The 5,988-nt window shown below is 37.2% G+C and overlaps 1 long non-coding RNA gene across 1 annotated transcript; it reads left to right on the top strand.

Moving 5' to 3' along the window:
* The first annotated feature begins 4,929 nt into the window (after window positions 1-4,929).
* On the top strand, window positions 4,930-5,764 carry LOC118487150. The gene is made up of 2 exons (XR_004880451.1): window positions 4,930-5,206; window positions 5,572-5,764. It is a non-coding gene; the product is annotated as an uncharacterized LOC118487150 (long non-coding RNA).
* Window positions 5,765-5,988: the final 224 nt, after the last annotated feature.

The raw sequence follows: 5,988 nt of genomic DNA, 5'->3' as shown, positions 1-5,988 counted from the left end.
ATGCTGCATAGTATATATGCAAAATGCAATGTTAAAACTTTGGAACAAAGTTTAACAAACAAACACTGAAGTTTTATTGCATATTACTTTTTGTACAGAAATAACGGAAATAAACACACTGGAATTTTATTTATTTACGGGATTGTGATTTCTCTTACTAGACCCAACTTATCGGATATTTAGAGATTAGTATTTTCTGCTACAGTAGCTAGCATATAGAGATTTGCCCATTTCCTGTCTATTTTATCTTCCCAAGGTGCACTATTACCCAATTCTTGGACTTCTGGATTAAACCTAACTCTCTTGGTTCGGTGTTTCTTCGTCTCCTGACTCTTTTTAAGTATCGAATCCCTTTTCTCTGGGGAAAGTGGATTCTCATAGTTTGCCTTGCGGACAAAGATTCCTTCTTCTAGGTTTACTGGGTTTCTAGAAGAAGATGCCACATCTAGTTTGTGGTAGACAGCAGACAGCTTTTGCTTACCCATACTGTAACTAAAAATAGCCAGTTAATAAAACATATAATCACCTAATAACAATTAGTAAAATTAAGCATTGTCCGAATACTTAATTTAGGCTTAATCAGTGGCTCGATCAGTGGCTCAATTTAATTATTAGCTCTGATACCACCTTCGCTGACACGGCTCCCCGACCCACCCTGGACGGAGTCGGGGCCCGCGAGGCAGTTCCCGTGGTATTTAATTTATGCGGCAGCGGAAGTCTTTTTACAACAGGATCTTTTCACCGTAAAATGCTCGTTTAATATATTACACCGAGTTTAAGGGATAAATCCCATAATTTACAATAAGTTGATTTCACACAGAAATCTTTATTTTTCAAAACACGTTTTATTGGTTTATTTACACTGAGCCACTTCTCTGAGCTTGATAGTGCTTTACTGCACTTTTCCTGGATCACACAGATCACCTGAAACATGTTTGAAAAAGGTTTTGTCAGCGGGGAAATACTGAGTGAATCATTCTGTTTTCTAAAACGACCCGTTAGTTATAATTTACAGTATTAAGAGCGATTACAATGTTTCTATCAACCAATTATCAAGAATGGGTATTTGTCACTCGATTCATTTCTGTGACTGTGGTCATACCACTATTGGGTCCCGTTGCCCTAATAGTGACGGTGTACTCACACAGAGTAATAATAACTCACATAGAGTAATATTCACTCACATAGAGTGATAATAACAGTAATGTGCACAATACCCCACATACCAGCTGTAATTTGGTGATTACAAAGACTTAATCCCTGTAATTATAACCTTGAAAATAATTTGAGGTATTGTAATACTTACTCACAAACGGTGAGAAAACAATTTAAAAAGAAGAATTACTCACATTGCAGATTAACGAGCAATAGATATAAGCCTACTGATTAGCCTTGATTAAACCTAATTTAACACAATGCACACACACAGGTTAGTAACTAATACAGCAATTACGTCAATTCACGAGACTAAACCTTCACAACGATTAATCAGTGCAATACTCGATAATTCAATCGGATTCACAACGAATAACAGAGCATAGTCCGAATTCGAACAGCACTCTAATATTCAAGTCGAAATCACGACGAATAATCAAAGTACAAGCTCAATTGAGCAGCACCCGGACTATCGTTGGATAGTTATAATCGATCGGACGTTGAATCGTAATAGCGATCGAGTTATTACCCTGATTGCGGCAGCGTTTCGATAATTGTGTGTGTGTTGGACTGTTTCTGTGATAACTTGATCTACGTAACTCGGATTTACGTCGTTCCAAAGACAGAATTCAAGTCCCAACCCCCTCTATTTATACCCGAAATTTGACACCGTCGCGTAGCGCGAGGGGTACCCCCTATAGGCGTCGCGCTACGCGAGTGGTAACCTATGTTCATAGGGTAGCTACGTGTGTAACTAGGCTTGCTGTGTTGACAGTTTTTCAATTTTCGAATTTGATAGAGAGTTATGAAGATAATCGTTGGCTAGGGTTTATCCCCCCCCTGAGTTTTAGGGGCCCTGATCCTGATTCTGATTGTCCTGGAAATTTTAGGGTTAGTGCAGAATTACTTGGGTTTCTTAATTAGGGTTTCCTTAATAGCTAATTACCATCCTAATTATGGATTTTAGTGACAGTTGTTACACCAACCGATAAAGTTCATCTCTAAAAAGGAAAGCTGCAAGTTATGCATGGAAGTAAGACATAGCGTATGTGGTCTCGGTGTTCATTAACACTAGAGGTAGGGAACTGAAAGAAATTTCGACCGACGTTTTCCCAGAAGATTTGTTTGGACTATCACCCGATCGTGAGGAGAAACTCAGAATTCATCTGAGACTAGGAACAACCCCGATTGTTATATCACAAAGTTAAGACTAATATAGTAGTTAATGCTTTAAGTTATAAGTTTCATAGGAGGCGGAATCAAGTACGTGCTCTTAGATTAAATTGCGGATAGATTTAATGAAATAATTCAAGAGTACCCAAGAAACAGCAATCAAGGATGATGCTGAAGGATTATAAAGAAATAATGAAGGAATCAGAAAAAGGAACTAATGGAGATTAGGAATTCCATATAGAATTCGGGTACCTATTCAAGGGAACCTACAAGAAAGGATTCTCGAAAAAGTTTACAGAACTAAGTATTTAATGCATCGTGTAAGTAATAGGAGGTATCGAGGTTTGAATAAGAATTACTGATAGATAGAAATGAAAAGGGATGTAGCAAGTTATGTCTCTAAGTATTTAATCGATTAGCAAGTTAAAGCTGAACCCTTTAGGTTTACCTCAACGACATCAGTATGGAAATGAGATTGATAACAATGGATATTGTTACCAAATTACCCAAAACAAGAAACAACACAATCTGGGTGATTGTGGATCGACTAACCAAGTCTGCTCAATCCCTACCAATGAAGGAAACCCTTTAGTATAAGACACTTAGTTAAGTTGTGTGGAGACAAAATAGTCTCATTACAAAGAACCCTGTTATCTATCAAGATAGTCATTTCACTTCTCATTTCTAGGAAAATTTTAACCCGACCTATTTTGATGTAGTGTGAAGGAACACTACAAAAAGGATGAGCTAAGTACATGTGCAATAAATATTGGTGAAAGTGGGATTATCACCCATAAGATTTTTCAATAATTAACCTTCAAGTATTAGTGTTGCCCATTTGAAACACTTTATGGAATGAAGGCACCATCCATTCTGTCAAGCAAAAATATGAGAAAATCAACTATCAGACCCTTAGACTGGAAAATCATTAGAATTAGAATAAGAATATACTAAAAATCTCTCCATAAAAAGGAATAGTCAGATTCAGTAAGAAAGAAAAGCTAAGCCCGAGATTTGTTGCATCATTTGAAATTATTAAAAGGATTGGGCTAGTAGCTTATCAGTTAAAATTTCCGAAGGAAATGGTAGGATATAAAGGTAAACAAAAAGTCCATTGAAAGATTTTACAAGTCAAAGATTAGAATCTCAAAGCATGGAAAATGGTTCTGGTCAAAGTAAAGTGGAATTCAAAGTAAGGACCAAAGTATACCTGGAAACTAGGATCAGTGTCGAATTAAGAATATTCCTCCAAATTTCCGTAAATCTCGAGGACGAGATTTAAAACAAGGTGGGGAGAATGTAACAACCCTCAAAAATACTCCCAACGACAACATGTGATCAAAACCAGAAATGCTCGCGATGGAACTTGTATATTCAATTTGGAAAATTTAGCAGTTAAGGAATCTTGGCGTTCTATGAACTAAATCACATAAAAATAGTCTTATTAGATTCACAATTAAAAACCAAACCAATTGGTATCAAGACCCGAATATACGTGATAAGTATCAGGACGAAAATCGAGGGAAAACGCATGATTGGACGAAAAAGCGGCCGAGGACACGCGTCACGCGAAGACGACACGTGTCAGACCTACGTGGGACACGTGGCGACCAAAGCCAGGCCAACCATCCCCGCGCCACGCGCCAGGGACAAGGGAGGCCGGCGCGCCACGCGAGGGGACCCAAAAATCAGCTATAAGAGGGCAGCAGTGGGACTGAAGTATGTGCACCAGTTCGATCAAATTTTGACGAACCAACTCTCTCCTATCTCCGTTTCTTTTCACAACACCCCTAAACCCTAAAACTCTGCTCGCTATCAGGGTAATAACTCTAATTACGGACACGGTACTATATCCGATTGATTGAAACTGATCCAACGGATGTTTAAGTGCTGCCTGTATACGGCTATACTTTGTCATTCGTTGTGAGTTTTGATCTCGTGATTATCGTTAAAGTTGAATTGGGTTAATACGAGTTCCATTGTATCTAGCATTAGAACTCATAATTAGGAAGCTGTTAAACTAGTATATTAAACTTAGCAATTAAGATAACTTAGCAGTTAAGAAAACTTAATAGCTAAGGAAACTTAACAGGAAAGGAAACTTAGCAGTTAAGTAAGCTAAGTAAGTTACTTAATCAGCTAGTGACGTTATTTAATTAATCGGCTAAGTAAATTACTTGATTTAAACCGTTAAGGAAAATTAATCAGTTAAGTAAGATTAATTAAGTTAAGCAAGATTAATTAAGCTAAGCAAGATTAATTAAGCTAGGTAAGATTAATTAAACACCTAGATAGATATACATGAAAATAAATATATATGAGATAGATAATATCAAAGGAAGGTGCTAGGAAGGTATAAGAGGATATATATGTAGGTAGGAAGCTTCCTAGAAAATGTATAGGTAACTTCCTAGAAAAGCTATATGAAACTTCCTAGAAATTTCATATTTCCTACCTATAAATAGGAAGCTTAGGATTCATTTTTCTTTGCTCATTTCTTCTATCATTCTCTCTATACGTTGTTGTTCTAACCAATAATCACCGATGCAATATTCTGTTCGATCGATTCGGGAACCAACTAACGAATGCCAAAGTGCTGTACTTTGTGAATTTCGTTAAACGAATGCCAAAGTGCTATCTAAACAAGACTTTACTTTGTGAATTTCGTTAAGGTTCTAATCTCGTGACCATCGATAGGTTTGATTTGGTATAACACTAATACGTATTCCACTCTGTTAAACTAAATATTTAACTACCCGAAAACTCTGCACTATACACTTACAATCAAAGTAGATGCTCAATCATCAGAAGATTCAGAACTATAAAGTAGATACTTAGAATCAAGATGCTTGTTTAATCAAGACTATATGCTAACAAGGTGGGTCATTCTCTTTTAATCAACAATGTTTTACAATACTCAAATTATTTTCAAAAAGTTATAATTACAGGGATTAAGTCTTAGTTATCTTGAATCACTGGCAAGTGGGGTATTGTGCACATTACTAATTTCTCACGGTTAGGTTCACCAACCTAACAGTGATAATCATCACTACTTGGGTGAAAGGACCCAATAGTGGTATGACCATCGTCACCAGGGTGTGACACGGCGCCAGATAAAAATAAGATAGTAGCCATTGTAATCGCTCTTATGCTGTAATTTATAACAATGTGTCGTTTTGTACAAAAATGAATGAACTCACCAGTATTTCCTACTGACCAAAATCTTTTTAAAACGCGTTTCAGGTAATGACAGTAGATTGGAATAAGAGTGATGATACGGCACCGAAAGGCTTAAAGAAGTGGCTTATTTTATCAATTGAAGTAAATTAAGAAAACATGGTTTCATATATTCGGGTTTATCCCTTATTAAAGCTACCTTTGTAAAACATGGGTTTTATCCCATCTATTTAATAAATAAAATCCGGTGTTTTCTAAACTCTGATATTTTTCCTAACTCACGGTCCTGATGAACATTTCCGCTGCAATGTTTTTAAAATAACCACCGGTACCACTTGACTGTTCATGGCTTCCGTCCAGGGTGTGGTCGGAGGTCGTGACACCAAGGTCGACTACCCGACCTCCACCCGCCCGAAGGCACGACAGTGGAATAATCGGTAAAACCTCGCCTCCAATCCAAGACGAACCGACGCCACCCGTATT

Source organism: Helianthus annuus, chromosome 15 (assembly GCF_002127325.2).
Source record: "Helianthus annuus cultivar XRQ/B chromosome 15, HanXRQr2.0-SUNRISE, whole genome shotgun sequence".
NCBI lineage: Eukaryota > Viridiplantae > Streptophyta > Magnoliopsida > Asterales > Asteraceae > Helianthus > Helianthus annuus.
The sequence above is the reverse complement of the archived record's forward strand: the minus strand, read 5'-3'. Positions and strand labels throughout refer to the sequence as shown.